An 18,011-nucleotide genomic window follows, 5' to 3' on the forward strand; every position below is an offset into this window, starting at 1 on the left:
GGCCGGTAGATACTGCGTCTGCCATAAAGGTGATAAGAAAGAGAGAACATTTATTTCTCTTGTGCCTTGTCTAACCTCAGGGCTTTCGGAAGTTCTCTGCAGCTGATGAAGTTCAGGTTGATAAGCTGTCATTGTAATACAGAGACATTAAACCATTCCGGACCACTTTACAATTAGTGCAGGAGTGTCTGATGTTTAAATGCAACTCAACAGTGACATTACAGCACAGTGACCCAGTTTACTGATCCAATAACAGCAATACTCAAAAACACATGATGATAGGAAGGAAAATGCAATCTATCGACAGAAGCCATGTAGTTCGTTTTTTTTTATTTCATGATAAACTATGAGAAAGAACTACATAAAATGTCACAGACTTCACAACACAAGAATTAGTTACTTGACCCAAAATGGAGTTTATGTTCCTCCCACATTCCTTCATCTCATTCTATCAGTATGTCTTTGTTACTTTCTCCCTTGTATATTGGAGATCTCCTCATTCTAATCACTATCTGGTTGAACATTGTGCATTTAAAATCCAGGCAGCTCCCAACATTATGTTGCCCAAAGCAACCCACTGTGGTTGGCTAAAATTGATTAGGGTATGTTTCTCACTTGGAAGTCCTGACATCTAATATCTAAATCTAACATGTCAAAATGTTGGATAATTGGACTCAACCAAATAATATTTGCTTATTGTGACAGCTCTCTGATTCATCCTGCTTCTGTCAGCACAGTCCAGGCCCTTTGGCCCATGATGTTGTACTGACTGACCGAAACTGACTCAACAAATTAAACCTTCCCTTCTTCTGGTATCTATACCTCTATTCTTCTAGTATCTATGTACCTAAGAGTCTTTTAAATGTCCCTCTTTTACCAACCACCACAACCACTGAAATTCAAGCACCCATTACTCTGTGTGTAAAACCTATCCCTGATGTCTCCCCTAAACTTTCCTCCACACACCTTGTATAGATGTCCTCCAATATTTGCTCTTCCAGCTCTAGGAAAAAGGTTCATCCAGTTTATCTATGCCTCTCATAATCTCAAAGATTATTACATCACCTCCCTTCCTTCTTTACTCCAAAAAGGAAAGCCCTGGCTCTGTTAGCCTTGCCTCTTAAGACACATTCTCCAAACCAGACATAATCCTCATAAATCTCCTCTTCACCCTCTCTATGGCTTCCACATCCTTCCTGTAATGAGGCGACCAGAACTGAACACAATATTCCCAAGTGTGATCTAATGAGAATTTTATAGAGTGGCAACATTACCTCACAACTCTTGAACTCATTCCACCAATTAATGAAGACTACATACCATAAGCCTTCTTAACTACCCTATCAACCTGCACAGCAACTTTGCTTGAGAGATCTGTGGATTTGGATTCCAAGGTCCCTCTGTTCTTCCACACTGTTAAGTATCCTACTATTAACCATATACTCTGCCTTCAAGTTTGACCTTCCACATTTATCCAGTTTGAACTCCATTTGCCACTACTCTGCCCAACTCTGCATTGCAGTATATATCCTGTTGTAACCTACAACAACCTTCCACAATATTCACAACCCCTCCAACCTTTGTGTTATCTGTAGACTTACTGATCCATCCCTGAACTTTTGTCCAGGTCGTCTATAGAAATCACAAAGAGCAGGAGACCAGAACAGATCTGTGCAGAACCACTAACTACCGGCCTCCAGGCTATTTTCTTCAGATAAACTCATTCTGAATCCACACAGAAAAGGTTCCATGGATCCCATGCCTCATGACTTTGTGAATGTGTCTACTATGTGGGATCTTGTCAAATGCCTTACTAAAATCTATGTGCATCACATCTACTGCCCTACCTTCTTCAATATCTTTTGTTCCTTCCTCTGTTTTGCCTCACCAGCAGCAATTGAGAGATGCCTAAACAGATGGGTTAAGTTTAACTCAAAATTTATTAACAATTATTAAATAATAGAATTAACTCAATAAACTTATCACCTGAAATAAGTCTTTATGGCAACTATATACAAACAGCAGATTATTTATAAGGTGCATGGGGTGGGAGATGGGGGGAAACCCAGACAATTACAGTCCAAGCCCAAAATGAAAACTCCCAAAACAAAACCTCAAGGCAGTCACGTCAAGTCCATCAGTCAAAAAGGAACAGCTCACAGAGTCTGGTCTCCAGGCTTGGGATTCTTAGTTTAGTTGCCCACTGGTTTTTTAGTTGGACGTGAAGACAGATGGCCAAAATCAATGTAGACATGACTTTCCTGAGTTGCGAATGTGGCAGTGACCACCTTTAATTTCCTCACATGGGAATCTTCACCCAATGACCGCCTAGTCACTACACGAGGTTCATGCCCATGAAGCCCACTTTAGGGCTAACAAGTGACCTTCTGTCACACAAGTCTTCCCCTCTAAACACCCTGTCTTGGGTTGTCAAGTGACTCCTGTCACACAATCTTCCTCTTGGAAGGGGACTGGGATAGTTTAGGTCGGACACGCACTCTGGGTATCAGCGTGGCACAAACTGCTGTCAGGACAACCGTGCTGGCACCTGCAGACAAAGTAGCTCAGTCTCCTTTCTCTCACTGAAACTACTAGGTGAACACACTGTCAGTTACAGACAGCAGTGCTAGCACCCGTGAACAAAGCAACTTAGCCTCTCGTTTGCTGAAGCTGCTGGGTGAGCACGCACACACAGACCGACTGTCTGACTGACTGCCCTCCGACCAACCTGTTAAAAACTCAGCACGCTGGGCTCTTCAACTGCCTCAGTGCGTGCCTTCAGCTTTCCCAATTGGTAGAGGGAGGTTGACATGAGCAGGCGCGCTCTCTCTGCAAGCCCAATGGCTTCCAGCACGTGGCTCTTGTGCTTCTGACAGCTGTAATTTCTCCCAGTGCTGTTTCAGTAATTCCCACGCAGCTGTCAGTTTTCCCAGCGCTACTTCAGCGCTTCCCAGCAGCGCACAATCCTCTCTCTCCCGCCTTAGGTTCAGTCCTGTCCCTGGTGGGAAAATAAAATGATCAGAGGTCCATAACATGTCAAAAAACTTAATTATGCTCTTGAAGGAGGACCTACCCTCACAAAGCCATGCTGACTATTCCTGAGAAGACTATACTTCTCTCAATGCTTGTAAATCCTGTCCCTAAAAATTATCTCCAACATCAGATTCCTGGTTTATAATTCCCAGAATTCTCCCCATTACCGTTTTTAAACAATAGGATGACATTTGCTATCCTCTGGTACCTCTCCTGTAGCCCAGGAGTCTGCAAAGATCATGGCCAAAGCCCCAGCAATCTCTTCCTTTGCTTCCTGGAGTAAGCTGGGGTATATCTTGTCCAGTCACAGGGTCTATCAATCCTAAGGTTTTTAAGAAGATCCAGCTATGCTGAAGGTCAGCCATCTAGTTCAACAGTTTCACTTTCACTGAAATGCTCCCCCACTGAACGGTCTGCCATTGATCAGGTTCATTACCCAGTACTTGATGCAGTATGGCCTCTCCTCTGGTAAGCTTGTTGACATACTGTATCAGGAATCCTATTTTGACACACCTGATAAATTTTGTCCCATCTATCCCTCATGCAGTAAGGAGGTTCCAGTCAATATTTGGGACATTGAAGTCTCCCTTAACAAAAACCCTGTTATTTTTACACCATTCCAAAATCTGCCTACTTCACTGCTCCTCAGTGGCCCTAGGGCTATTTGGGGGGCCTACAGACTACTCCCAATGCAGTGATCTCCCCCTTCCTATTTCTGACTTCCACCCACTCTGATTTAGTGAACAGACAATCCCTCAGTGGTGATACTATCCCTGATTAGAATGCTACTGCCGCCCTCCCCCCCACCCCCACCCCCGTATTTTCACTTCATCCTACACCAAGTTTGCAGATGATCTGAAGGTAGATGGAGGGGCAGGTAGTGTTGAGTAAACAAGGAAGCTGCAGAAGATTCAGACAAACAGAGTCGGAGGTAAAGAAGGCAAATACAATGCTAGCACTCATTTCAAGAGCAAGGATGCGATGTTGAGGCTTTATAAGGCATTGATGAGACCTCATGGAGTATTGTGAGCAATTTTGGACTTGTCATTTAAGAAAGGATGTGCTGACATTGGAGTGGGTACAGAGGAGGTTCAAAGGGTAATTCTGGCATTAAAGATTATCATATGAGGAGCATTTGACAGTTCTTGGCCTGTACACGTTTAAATTTAGGAGCATGAAAGGGGATCTCATTGAAATATTTCAAATGCTGAAAGGCATTGTCAGAGTAGATGTAGATAGGTTGTTTCCCATGGTGGGAGAGGGTAGGACAACAGGGCACAACTTCAGGATTGAAGGGTGTCCTTTTAGAACAGAGATGTGGAGAAATTTCTTCAGCCAGAGGGTGGTAAATCCGTGAAATTTGATGCCACAGACCATTGTAAACCACCATTGGGTATATTTAAGGAAGAGATTGATAGGTTCTTAATTTGGCATCATAGGATATGGGGAGGCCACGCAGTAATGCTGAGTGGGAAAATCAATCAGCTAATGATTAAATGGCAGGGTAGCCTATTTCTGCTTCTATGTCTTGTGGTCTTATTGTAAACCTCACTAACTGCATCAGTCAATCTTTTTACATTAGGCAAATCTTTAACAGCCACAGCATCGTATTTCCGCTTACTGATCCATGCTCTGTTTATCTCAGATAGCAATCCTGATATAACAACCCTGGAGAACCTGCCCTTTAACATAGCACCTAACTCATCATCGTTCTTCCTACCCACATCAATAGCCATGAGATATCTCAGACCTGGGTAGCTGGGACAACATACCATTCAGGATCTTCATCTCTTCCATAGAACCTCCTATCTGTTCTCCTAACTATGGAATCCCCTATCACTGCAGCTCACCTCTAGTCTTCTCTCTGGCTTTTCCCTGGTAGGTGATCTCCCTCAATAGTACCTAAAATGGTATACGTGTTATTGAGGGGAACTGCCTGTTCCATTTCCTTCTCCTGACTGATGCCCAGTTACATTCCTCCTGGCTCCTAGGTGTGATTGTGTTTCTGGGACTCTTGTCTATCACCCTCTTGGCCTCCCGAATGATCCAGAGTCATTCAACTCCAGCTCCAATTCCCAAACATGGTTTGTAAGGAGCTGCAGCTGGATGCACCTCTCACAGATGAAGTCATCAGGGATACTGTTGGTTTCCCAAACTATCCACATTCTGTAAGAGGAGCATGTCCCTGCCCTTACTGGCATTCCCATTGTCTATTAAGAGAGAGAAAGAAATAAGAAAAAAAAACCTGCCCTTGCCTGTACCTTCATGCTGAACACTTTTGTTTCTCAATAGAGTTATCCATACCTCATCTCTTTCACCATCAACTCAGCCTCTTCTCACTGAAGTCTCAATCCCCACTCTAACTCTGGCCCACTCACACATTGGCCTCTCCCATGATGGCTGCTCTGCTTATACCTCTCACCTATTTAAACAAGCCTGCTCTCATACTCTCTCACTCCAACTCTCACTCGCTGGAAAATTTGGCATTGTGATATACAGGCAGCCCCCAGGTTACAAATAAGATCCATGCATAAGTTTGTCTTTAAGTCGAATTGGTAGGTCAGTTTGAACAGGCACATACAGTTCTTATTTAGCGTCAGTTACTCAAATGTTTGTCTTAGTATATAGTATATTTTACCTTTCTATGCATATAAAACTACAGGATTCGATTTCTTGAAATAGGCACATTCAACACAGCATTAATGGCAAACAGCATTCTCCTTACTTGAGCCGATACACGGGAATCTGTGCATAGTCTGTAAGAACAAGTTGTCTGTAAGTCAGGGACTGCCTGTATTCTCAATTCATTCTGTCTCCAGATAATTGCATAATACTATGATTAGATTTCAATATTGGCAGGAGATACACCATAGGAGGGTGGCCATTTTTATGACAATTTTGCAATATTTGATTAATAATGTTGGCATATGTTGCGTAGTCTCAGAAATAATAATCTTTTGAACAAAAACATAAAATCACTTATAACTCCCTTACTGTGCACCTGACATCGTAATTTGTCAAACAAAAAATGGGTGAAGTGCCCACTTGCCACTGAAACCACAAGACGGCCAAAGAAAGTGCAGTTTCTTTACAGTTGATGAAGACTGGCAGTCACTTTCAATGCACTAAGAAGCAAAGTTAAGGCAAGCTTGTTCATCCAGCCTACCCAATAAGTACAATGTACAGATTCACTAAAATTTGAACTTGCGGCAGCCAAGCAGGTGCATATGATACACGAGCCCCTTTCAAATTGCAGCACCTGGGTCACCCTCCTGGGACCCAGGTGCGATTACTGGGGCAAAGGTGCTGGGAGCACCTATCAAATTGCAGGGTGGTGGACCCATTAAATCACCAACCAGGCGATTTAAGGAGGATCTTTCCCCCACATTGATGTGTCATGCACTCACCAGAAGTACTGCCAGATGTTTAGATGCTAGCTGCCTGGTGACGCATCACCAGAATAAGCTGGTCGGCCATTTTCCTGTTCAAATTGCCTGTGGATGTGACCTGGGTAAGTTTAACTGGGTTTCCTGACTACCTCTGAGGTAGGTTAGGGACCCAGTTAGATTCCGATGGGGTTGACTGGGTCGGACCCTTTCTAACTGTTGCGTAACTGGGGCACTAAATGGGCAAATTGTCCAGTTAACCCCATTTTACATGGCAATTTGAAAGGGCTTAGTAACTACAGTGGCATAAATTAATTTCCACAATACACCAAGACAGGAAAAGAGCTAATAAATATGAAAGAACGGATAAATAAATATTGCATGCATTAACTCTTCCTTTTTGCATCAATGTGCCCAGAGTGGCTGAGTGCCTCCAGCATTTTTTACTTGAGCTCGATTTTGGAATGCATTCTGATGATGAAGCTGCAGTCCAGACACATGACATTATTATTATTATTATTTGTGTTTAAACAGTGCAATTTAAAAAAGTACTTAAATCTTCATCATTACACTTTGTAAATTCTTCCTTGATTAAGACTTTTCAGCCAAAAGCAATTAGTGCAGAATTACATTTGGTTCTGGACACAGAGTTTTTATCTGCTAGGTACTGAGTTAATACTGATTAGGCTCATAGTCCTCCGATTCTTACAATTACTGTGAAAGGAACGCATCATTGCAATCCAACTGCCTGACATTCTAACCCCCTTGAACCAGGGTTGAAAGAAGAGCGTGTTAATTCAGTTCTCAAAACAACATGCCTAAGTATTTTGTCTTTAACTCTGAAAATCAGCCCTGGGCATTTGTTCGATCAGGTCGCTTTCCCATAATGCATTGATAGTCCCATCACATGCATTTGATGACTAGGAGTGCATTTTCTATGCAAAATACATGTGTTTAGTGCAGGATTACATCCATAAATCTGATAACTGCATGCTGATCTGTCAGGATGTGATGGTTTTCTGTCACTAAGGTCGTATTGCCCACTCCTGGTAGTTAGAATAGAGCACCTGAATTGAAGAAATTTCTGCAAAGCCTCTAATTTGGCTCCATGACCAAACTAAAGCCATAAAATATTCCATAAATTATTCCATTTTATTTTGATGCAGTAGCGCAGCTAGTAGAGTTGCTGCCTCACAGCTCGAGTGACCTCGGTTCAAGGCTAACCTCCAGTGCTGACTGTATAGAGCTTGACCTCCCTGAGACCACACAGGTTTCGCCTGAGTACTTCAGTTTCCTCCCACAAATCAAAGCAGTATTGAAAATTGTCCCTAATCTGTCCATGAGGGGAAGAGTCCGGGGGAAGTTGATGGGAATGTGGGGAGAATAAAATGGGATTAGTGTCAGATTATTGTAAATGGGTGGTTGATGGTCATAGCAGACTTGGACCATTTCTCTATTTTCTCCCTTACTACAACTCTTAATAAGCTAGAATTCATCCAAAACTCCCCTGCTCATAATTTAATAAGTCCCGACCACCATCTTCGTTATGGTCACTGACAAACATTGGTGATACTGCGATCCTATTCACTTGTATAAATCCCTTTGTGTCCTCACCTCTCTCCAGCTTCATAGCCTAATCCAGCCTAAGATTTTGGTGTGGTCTGGGCCTCACTTATCCCTGATTTTAATTCCTCTGCTTTGGAGTGAATGTGGGTCTCAAATCATTCCACCTCGTTTCTTTTTCTGAGGAGCTTTCTCCTTGGCTGCAGTGTGATAGAGAGATGGAGTACAGAAACAGGCCCTTTGACCCATTTACACATTCCAGTGCTGATCTCATTGTGATTTGCCCCACATACTCATAATCTGTCCCCTGATTCGACCACTCATTTAAACACCAAGGCCAATTTACAATGGCCAATTGATTGACCAACCTGCACATCTTTGGGATGGGTGGGAGGAGGAATGAAGGAAACCCAGTAGTTGAAAGCATCTCCCACTGCAGACCAGGGACAGTCTCAGCTAAGGCACTCAGCTGCTCTCCTACAAAGGGTCTCCACCCCAAATCACAATTATTCATTTTCCTCCATGGATGCTGCCTGATCATTTGTGTTTTTCCAGCCTTTCATTGTTTGCACTCTTGCAATAGTCATCACAGCTAGTAAGACCTGATCCTCGAAGCATACTGACCTTCGACCTTCAAAAACAGTCCAGTGACTCATTGAGCTAAAGGTTTAATTCTAGAGGTAAGTGGCCCTTCTGGCCCATTGCATTCCACACAAATAAACCAATTAACCTATAAACCCCATACTTTTTTTGGAGTGTGGTTGGAAACTCGAGCACCTGGAAGAAACCCACACAGATATAGGGAGAATGTACAAACTCCTTACAGACAATGCTGGATCAGGTAGCTGGTGCTATAATAATATTGCTCTAACTGCTACACTAACCATACAAAGTTTTATAAGCTTCTTTTATAATGAATGCACTGAAAATGTACCAAAAGGCTGCTCTTCCATCAGCAACTCTTGCCTCCCATTCACTTTAATAACCACTGCTGTTTATGGGTCAGGTGTTATCATTGCAGCCTCAGGGTCAGGGTTCCCAGCCTATGATCTGGCAGGTCTGCAATGCCCAGGTAGAAATGGGTCTTCTGTGAAGAAATGCACAAGTCCTGGCCACAATATTTCAGACCAATATCATGCCAGTCATTAAGCACTGTAAATAATGGGAGAAATCTTCATGGGGTCATCCCCTTAGTGTCTTTCTCCCTGATAAACCTTCCTGTTATTGGTAACAAGGAGACTAGATTTTTCACTGACTCAATGTTCAATGTGAGTTTATTCTCACACGGATGATGGTGGTCCAGTACGGCTGCAGCAGCTTCTCCAGACCATGATGCTACCGAAATGGTCTAAGCAGAGTGCCGTGCTCAATTTTTAAAGGATGAAGATCAGACAGTGGCTCAGTGGAGACGGGAATCTGAGAAGAACCGTGAACTAAGGTAAAGGTGTGGAATAAGCGGCATGGCCTGGTCTGCTGTGGTTGAGCCTCTGTGGTGGGGACAAAGCTTCCAGATGTCAGATGCTGCCAGTGACCGAGGAGGAGACGCCATGGCAGGTCTGTGGAGCTGCATCTGTAGAACTGTGTTGGGCAGTCCAAAGAGGGCGGCTCTTTCCTGGCTGGCTGTTCTGCGGAGGTGTCTGGGAGCCTGGAGTGGCCATATCATGTGCCTAGTTTGGGAGGCTGTGTCATCTCAGAGCATGGATTCGGAGGGGAGGCCATGGGGGTGGGGGGGGCGGGGCCTCTCCACCATTACTGTGCTGAAGCTGACGGGCCTGTCTGGACTTGTGAGCTGTGTGGTAGTTCTTCTTTTCAAGCCACTGGACTTTCTAAATTCTAAGTCTCTGAAATGTGATTATCTCCACTGTCCCTATTGTCTAGTTTTTCATCTTTTACTGTTTTTTTTTTAACTCATTATGTAGGTTTGTGTAGGTGTGTTTTAGCCTTGAGTAGTTTTCATCTTTTGTCTGGAGCAGAAATGGCATCTTGTGTTGTCTGATGTGTAATCGCAGTTCTGTGGGTAGCATTGTGGTTTCTGGAGGATGTAATTTTGTTTTTAATAACAATGAAGGCTACTACTACTAATGTACAGATGCACCAAAATTCTTACTTGCAGCAGCCAAATAAGAGGAAATTGGACAAATTTTAATTATCACAGATGCGAGGCAGAAAAATCTAATATATATTTGTATATGTATGTCTGTTTCTTTGTCTGTTCTCTATGCAAATCAATGCAGAGCACCCTTGAAATGTCCAAGGGGGTTCAGTAGGGGTAACATTTCATGCTGAATGTCATGACCACATTGAATTTAACCTTTTAAGGTCATATGTAGTTCAAAATATTTTGTATTTACACCAGGGACACCTCAATTCGTTACAATGCTGTGCATCAATGTACATTTAGAATACAAATAAGTGGCCAAACCCAGTTCAATATGGGCCCAAAAAAGCAAAGTATCATTGGTAGTAGCTCTTCACAAGCCCAGAGACAGCAGAGGAACATCAGTCTTGCCTCACTGTTGATGCTTCCAGACATGCAAGGAGCAGGCAGCAGGAAACAGAACAGTAGCGATACGCCCGTCTCAGTGCTCGGGCTTCCAGACAAACAAGGAGCAGGTAGCAGGAAACTCAGGAACCATGCCAAGCCCACCTCACTGCTGATGCAGCCAGGCATTCCATGTTTCAACATGTAGTCATCAACAGGGTGTTTTATTTCCTGGGCAATGCCAGGTATCCTGCTCGTAGATAATACATATCAAGGATAGATAAATTAATATTCACATTTGCACTTTGTGCAAAAAGAAAAGAGACATTTCAATGATGCAGACAGATGTTTGGGTGGTTCTGCAGTAGACTATGTTTAGGATTAGGGTAGTACAGGGAGGTTGAAGACCCTGATGCTGTTGGATAAAAACTGTTCTTGAACTTGGAAGTGCTGGACATCAAGCTTTCATATCTTCTGCCTGAAGCGAATAGCGAGAAGAGGTTGTGACCCAGGTGGATGACTCCTTGGAAATGTCCTTTTCCAAGGACATCGAAGAGAGCCAATCATCTTAAAGATGAAAACTTGCTCAAAACTAAGTGCGAGTTGAGCACAAGTGAATTATGCAATCACGTGGCCATCCCCTCCTGTCGGGCAGCATCTGTGGAAGGATATTGGCAGTCAGTGACGGATTGACGTCTTTCACCTGGAAAAAGAAAAGAAGGGGGATAGCCAGTGGAAGAGGTGACAGGGAGGGGTGGGAAGGAACTGGCAAACAATGTGGATCAAAGGGCAGGAGAGCTGTAGAAATCGCAGAGGGGATTCAAGATTCCTTTATTGTCTTGTACACCATTTTTCCTTTGATTGCCCTGCAAAAGCGCACCAAGACATGCCACTAGTCCAGCGCCATTGTCAAGATGAGAAAGAGAAGCAAATGAAAGACACTTCAGAGACACCAAGTGCCTGTGGATCCTGCCCCCTCCTCTAATGTCGCCACCTCCTGTGGCTCCTAACCTGTAATTGCATGGTCTCCTGTTCAATCCAGTGGTAAAACCCAGCTCAAGGTACCCAAGTCACCCTGCTTGGACCCTGGTTCTGAACCCCTGATATGGATAAGCCTGAGGCCCTTCAGGACCCATGCCCACCATTGGTACCCTCATGAATCCCAGACTCGATATCTGGTTCCTAGATGTTGATTGTTCAGGACCTGGTGTGAGTCTTCGTCCATTGAGCCCCATGCTGGTCTGCTGCGGTAGTCTCCCACCCTGTAGGGTCCTCTCCTAGGTTTCTCCTTCTCAGCAGGGGAGACATTCTTCTGCTCTGGCACTCTGTTCCCTCAGCGCCCACAAGCCTTGTGGTCTTACTCTGGAGCTGCCATCTTGAACAAGGACCCCTATTGATGTAAATAAATCACCATCTCCCCCATTTTATGGACAGTTTAACCTGCACAAGTTTACTGTTCAGTAGGCTGGGCAGTAGAACCCTATGCAGGAGGCACATCTCTGCTCTCATTTGGGCAGCGACAAGAGGTCCAGTGAAAACGAGGAAGAAAAGTTCTTCATTTAAGAGACTTCACAGTAGAGCAGTGAGACTGAGACAAAAAAAAACTGCAGCTGCTGGAATTGGGAGCAAAAATTGAGCTGCTGGAGGAACTCAGCAGGACAAGCACATCTGTGGAAAAATGGCACAGTTGTTAGAAGATCAAACCAGCAACCACAAAGAAGACATATCACACAGGGGTAAAGATGAACAATTACTTTACTTATATCTTTGAACCTTCTTCCACTCCACAACACCACCCAGTGGTGGTTTCTCATCATTTAGATTTTAGATCATTTTCTGCACATGCTCAGTCTGTTTCCCACTCTCTCAGCAGTCCACCTTCACCGTGGCTCTCTAAGGCAAACTATCACTTTTTAACATAAAACTACACAATACATAGGCCAATACACAACATAGAACTCTGTAATACCTCCACTTCTTAAAAAAAATTAGTCCACAAGAACAAATTTTTAACAATTAATGGGAGTATTACATAAATAAAATAAACACTCCATTGTTTTTACAATAAGTATATATGATTAGATTCATATCTACCCAGATTAACATCTTGACAAACAATCTGCTATTTCATTATCCATCCCCTTTATGTGTGTAATAATTAAATCATACTCTTGTAATTTTAAGCTCCAGTTCAATAACCGCCTGTTCTTATTTTTCATTTTAGACAGAAAAACTAATGGATTATGATCAGTAGATATCATTAACAGTTTTTGAGCAGTACAAATATACACATCAAAATTTTGCAATGCTAAAACAAGCGCTAATAACTCCTCAATGGTCGAGTAATTTTGTTGATGGTCGTTAAACTTTTTTGAGAAGTACGAAATAGGATGTTCTTCTCCATCACCATCCTTCTGTAACAGTATAGCACCAACCACTTCATCACTGGTGTCCACGGCTAAAAAGAATGGCTTTTCAAAGTTAGGGGACAAAAGTACAGGCTGATGGCATAAAATGGCCTGCATGCATCTGACCAGATAAATGTTTCTTTCTTTCCAAATAGTTTTGTTAATGGGAGAGCAATTTCTCCAATGTTTTTACAAAATCTACAATAGTAGCCAATCATACCTAGAAATCTCTGAAGAGCTTTCTTATTACCGGGGATAGGGAAAACAGTGATAGCCAATACTTTAGCTCCAACCGGTGCCACCTGTCCCTGTCCTACTACATAACCCAGATAAATTACAGTGGCATGTCCAAACTCACTCTTGTGCAAATTCACTGTGAGGTCTGTTTCCACCAGTCTCTGAAATAACTGCTCTAATTCAAGCAAGTGTTCTTCCCATGTATCCGTACTAAATACTAAATCATCGATATAGGCTCCTGTGTGATCTAAACCCTGAATTACTGCATTAATCATTCTCTGAAATGTGCCAGGTGCATTTTTCATCCTGAAAGGCATAACATTATACTCATACAATCCCGAAGGTGTAACAAATGCAGAAATCTCCCTGCCTTTCTCTGTCAAATGAACACACCAGTATCCTTTTAAGAGATCAATCTTCGTAAGAAACTTAGCCTTCCCACCTTATCTATACAATCATCTATTCTGGGAATAGGGAACACATCAGTCTTTGTCACCATATTTACCTTTCAATAATCTGTACAAAACCTAATTGAGCCATTTGGCTTAGGCACCAGAACACAGGGTAAACTCCAATTTGAACTTGATTTTTGGATGATGTCATTTTTGAGCATATAATCCACCTCTTGATCCAACAATCTCCTCTTTTCCTGATTAACTCGATAAGGATGCTACTTTATAGGCTTAGCATCACTGACCTCCACATCATGACAAGCCACAGTAGTTCTTCTTGGAACCTCTGGGAATATATCCTTAAATTTCATAAGTAATGTCTTCATTTCTTCCCTTTCTGATTTAGTCAAATGCATTAACTTGGTGTCTAAGTTTTGCAAAACTATGGAATTTTCCAGCCTGGGGCTTATCACTTTCTGTGCTCCATGACCTTCCACGAAACTTATCTCCTCCTTACTTTCCTCTATAACTAGCACCTTGGTTGGAATCCTAGTCTCCTCCTCAGTCATTTTCTCAAAGTAAGGTTTAAACATGTTCATGTGGCAGACCTATGTCTCTCTTCGACAATCAGGCATCTCATTGACATAGGTGACTTGGTTAATTTTTGATTTCTGCTTATATGGTCCTGAAAACTGAGCTCTCAAAGGGTTTGACTGCCAAATCAATACTTTGTCACCAGGTTTAATGTCCCTAATTTTTGCTTTTTGATCATACAAAATTTTCATTTTTCCCCTGAACAGTTTTTAAATTTTTCCTTGCCATCTCACAAGCCTGATGTAATCTGTTTTTAAATTTGAAAACATAATCCAACAGATTTGATTGTATATCATTATGTACCCACTGTTCCTTCAACAATAGTAATGGACCCCAGACTTCATGACTAAACACCAACCACTAAAGCCAAGAGACTCCTGAGTTGCCTCTCTAACAGCAAACAATAACAAATGGATTATTTCATCCCAATCCTTATTATTTTCCATGCAATAAGCCTTCATCATATTTTTCGCAGTTAAATGGAACCTTTCCAAGGCCCCTTGACTTTCAGGATGATAGGCAGACGGCACAATTTGATGGGCTCCCAATTCATACACCAACTGTTGAAATATTCCAGACATAAAATTACTCCCTTGGTCCGATCGAATTTCCCTTGGGAGGCCAAACAGTGTGAAAAATTTTAGCATAGCCTTCACAATCGTCTTCGCTTTAATATTTCTCAGGAGAATAGCCTCTGGAAACCTTGAAGCTGTGCACATGAGTGTTAACAAATATTCATTTCCCGCTTTGGTTTTTGCCAATGGGCCAACACAATCCACTATCATTTTTGAGAAGGGCTCCCCGAAAGCAGGGATTGGTTGTAAAGGTGCCACTGGTGGTCCTTGATTAGGCTTGCCCATCTGTTGACAAGTGTGACAGGATCTACAAAAGTTCACAACATCCTTTCTTAAATTCGGCCAATAAAACTGTTTCCTTATCTTTTCTACCATCTCTTCACTCCAAGATGACCTCCTAAAGGTGTACTATGAGTCAACTTTAATATTTCATTCCTGTAAGTTTTGGGAATTATAACTTATTACCACCCAGTTTTCACTGGCAGGTATGACTTGTGGTCTCCACTTTCTCATCAATATTCCATCTTGAACAAAGTAACTTACTGGCACAGTTTCAATTTCCTGGTTAGACAGAATCTTATCTCTTATCCCAGCAAGATCAGGATCATACTTTTGTCCAGCTATTAATTCTTCTCTTGACAACAGCAAAGTTGGATCCTTAGGTTTGTCCTCAATGCTTGCCTCCACTACAGGATCATCACAGACTTTCTCTACTTCTACCTCTACCTCTTTTCTAGACATGGCTCTAGTAACGGCACACACAAGGTAGATTTCCAAATCCTTTTTGGACTCCTAAACCAATGGCTTACTTGTGAGTTTCACTGCAGGTATGACTTTACCCTCTGCTAAATCATTTCCTAACAGCAGACTTCGGCAGACTTGATCTTATCCCTATCATAACTGGTCAATTAACTAAGTCTGATTTTATCACTATTCTATGCAAAGGTATAGGCTCTGCTTCACTACCAATGCCTTTAATTAAATTCACATCTCCAGTATCGGTCTCCTCACTAAAATTCAAAATGTTGCTTAATACAAGTGATTGGGCTGCTCCAGTATCCTGCAGGATTTTAACTGGCACTTGATTGGATCCTTCTTTAACTGAAATGAAACCTTCAGTCATGAATGGTTTAAAAATATCCCTAACTTTCTCACTCTGAACACAGACAGTTGGTACCACCCCTTTCTCTTTCTTCCTTTTCAGTACAGAACAATTTGCTATTATGTGCTCTGGCTTCTTACAATAGTGGCAAATAACACTCGAAAATTTTTCCTTCTCCCATTTCTCTTCCTTTAGCTTCACTTCTAGATTTTCTTTCTACTCTACTTGGATTATCAGCAGTATTCCTTTGAAATATTTTCCATGGTGTCCACTTAGGCTTGTGGGTTAAAGCATATTCCTCTGCGAATTTAGCCAATTCTTGCCAAGCTTTTATATTTTTCTCTGCCAAGTACACTTGAATATTGTCAGGAACACAATTTTTAATCTCCTCAATCAGAATGATTTCCCTCAATAAATCAAAGTTATTTTCTACTTTCATTGCAGCACACCACCGATCAAAACACACAACCTTCCTATAAGTAAATTCCAGGTAAGATTGGGTTGCTGGTTTTTTTTAAACTCCTGAAGTTTTGTCTATAAGCCTCTGGGACTAGTTCATAAGATCGGAGTATAACCTGCTTTACGAATTCGTAATCAGCTGCTTGTTGAACCGTGAGACACGAATACACCTGTTAGGCTTTCCCTCTAAGAACATTTTGTAGCAGGAGTGACCACTGGTCTGGTGGCCATTTTAAATTTACAGCTACTTTCTCAAAATGCTGAAAATACTGGTCTATTTCAGCTTCTTCAAATGAAGGAACTAACCTCACTTCTCTACCTACCAGAAACTTCTCCTCCTGACCAGAAAGTGGGTTTTGGGCTTCTCCCTCTCCTTGCATTAGGCTCATCTTTAATTTAGCTAGTTTAAGCTCATGCTCTCTCCTCCATTTCTGTCTGCCTTACTGCTTCCCATTCGGCTTTCCTTCCTGCCTCTCTTTTTTCCTCTAACTCTAGTTTTCTCAAAGCCAACTTTACTTCCTCTGATGTTTTCTCCTTTGGAAACTGTTCTAATGCAGCTTCTTCAAATACCCCCTTTCCTACATAGTGCTTAACAATCTTTCGGGCAATTTCCTTTTTTTTCATCCCAGTTCTTACTGTAAGAAGTTTTAACATGCTAACTATAACCATCAGTTCTGAATTTTTAGCCATTTTTAAATTAACCACTGAAGGGTTAGCTATGAACTGGTCAATATTCATAGTTGTTGGTTTTTCTGCTGGTGATTTATACACTCACATTTATTTTTAATTTCAAGCTGGAGGTTGAGTCAAACTCAGACGACTGATAACTAAGCACAAGTCAATCGCCCCTAAAGCTTCCAAATTGGTTTGATCCCAGGTGATATCCCCAAATTATGTTACAAGATCAAACCAGCAACCACAAAGAAGGGATATCACACAGGGGTAAAGGTGAACAATTACTTTATTAACAAAAAAAATTCACCTTCAAACTTTAATTCAAAATCCCCCCTTTTATAACAATGTCCACTGGTTACTATGTAAATCTCTATAACAGTGTAAAACTCATAAATACCCCAGCCTAAATATAACATATGTAATCAAAGTCCAAGTTATATTTCCAACCAGCCCACAGAAAAACTTAGACACAAAACAAACACAAAACACACAAGACTCACAAAACTTCGATCGCAACTCCATCAAAGATCATAAACAAAATTTAGTTTGTTTAGTAAACTGAAGCCAAAAGATCTTTTTGAGAGAGAGAGAGAGAGACCACAAAATTCAAAGTTGTCTTCTTATGTTGCTTGCAGAGAAAGGAATAACTGGCTTGGTCTGGATCCTTCTGGCTGCCTTTAGAATGTTCATCCTTTTTGAAATCCCAACATTCTAAACTTTCCTCCAGACCATGACTCATGCTCTGGGCCTTCTTCCACTCCACAGCACCACCCAGTGGTGGTTTATCATCCAAGTCCAGATTTTTTTTTCATTTTCTCCACATGCTCAGTCCATCTCCCACTTTCTCAGCAGTCCACCTTCACCTTGGCTCTCTAAGGCAAATTGTCACTTTTTAACATAAAACCACACAACACATAGGCTAATACACAACACAGAACTCTGTAACACAGTCAACTTTCAAAGATACATAGCATCTTTTGATGAAATAATATTTGAACAAAGTTATTTATAGAGATATAATGATTACAAAAAAAGAAAAAGCTTGGTTGGTGAGAATTTTTGAGGAACCACACTCCTGGATAATGTCATCATACACAAGGCTCGG

At 41.9% G+C, this 18,011-nt stretch overlaps 1 long non-coding RNA gene across 1 annotated transcript; it reads right to left on the bottom strand.

Annotated features, from left to right (window-relative positions):
- Window positions 1-374: 374 nt before the first annotated feature.
- Window positions 375-17,559, bottom strand: LOC138737592 (uncharacterized). Its single transcript, XR_011341038.1, has 3 exons — window positions 17,407-17,559; window positions 5,672-5,789; window positions 375-2,998 (listed from the first exon to the last, which is right to left on the bottom strand). It is a non-coding gene; the product is annotated as an uncharacterized lncRNA (long non-coding RNA).
- Between the last annotated feature and the right edge of the window lie 452 nt (window positions 17,560-18,011).

This window comes from Narcine bancroftii, chromosome 6 (genome assembly GCF_036971445.1).
Source record: "Narcine bancroftii isolate sNarBan1 chromosome 6, sNarBan1.hap1, whole genome shotgun sequence".
Lineage (NCBI taxonomy): Eukaryota > Metazoa > Chordata > Chondrichthyes > Torpediniformes > Narcinidae > Narcine > Narcine bancroftii.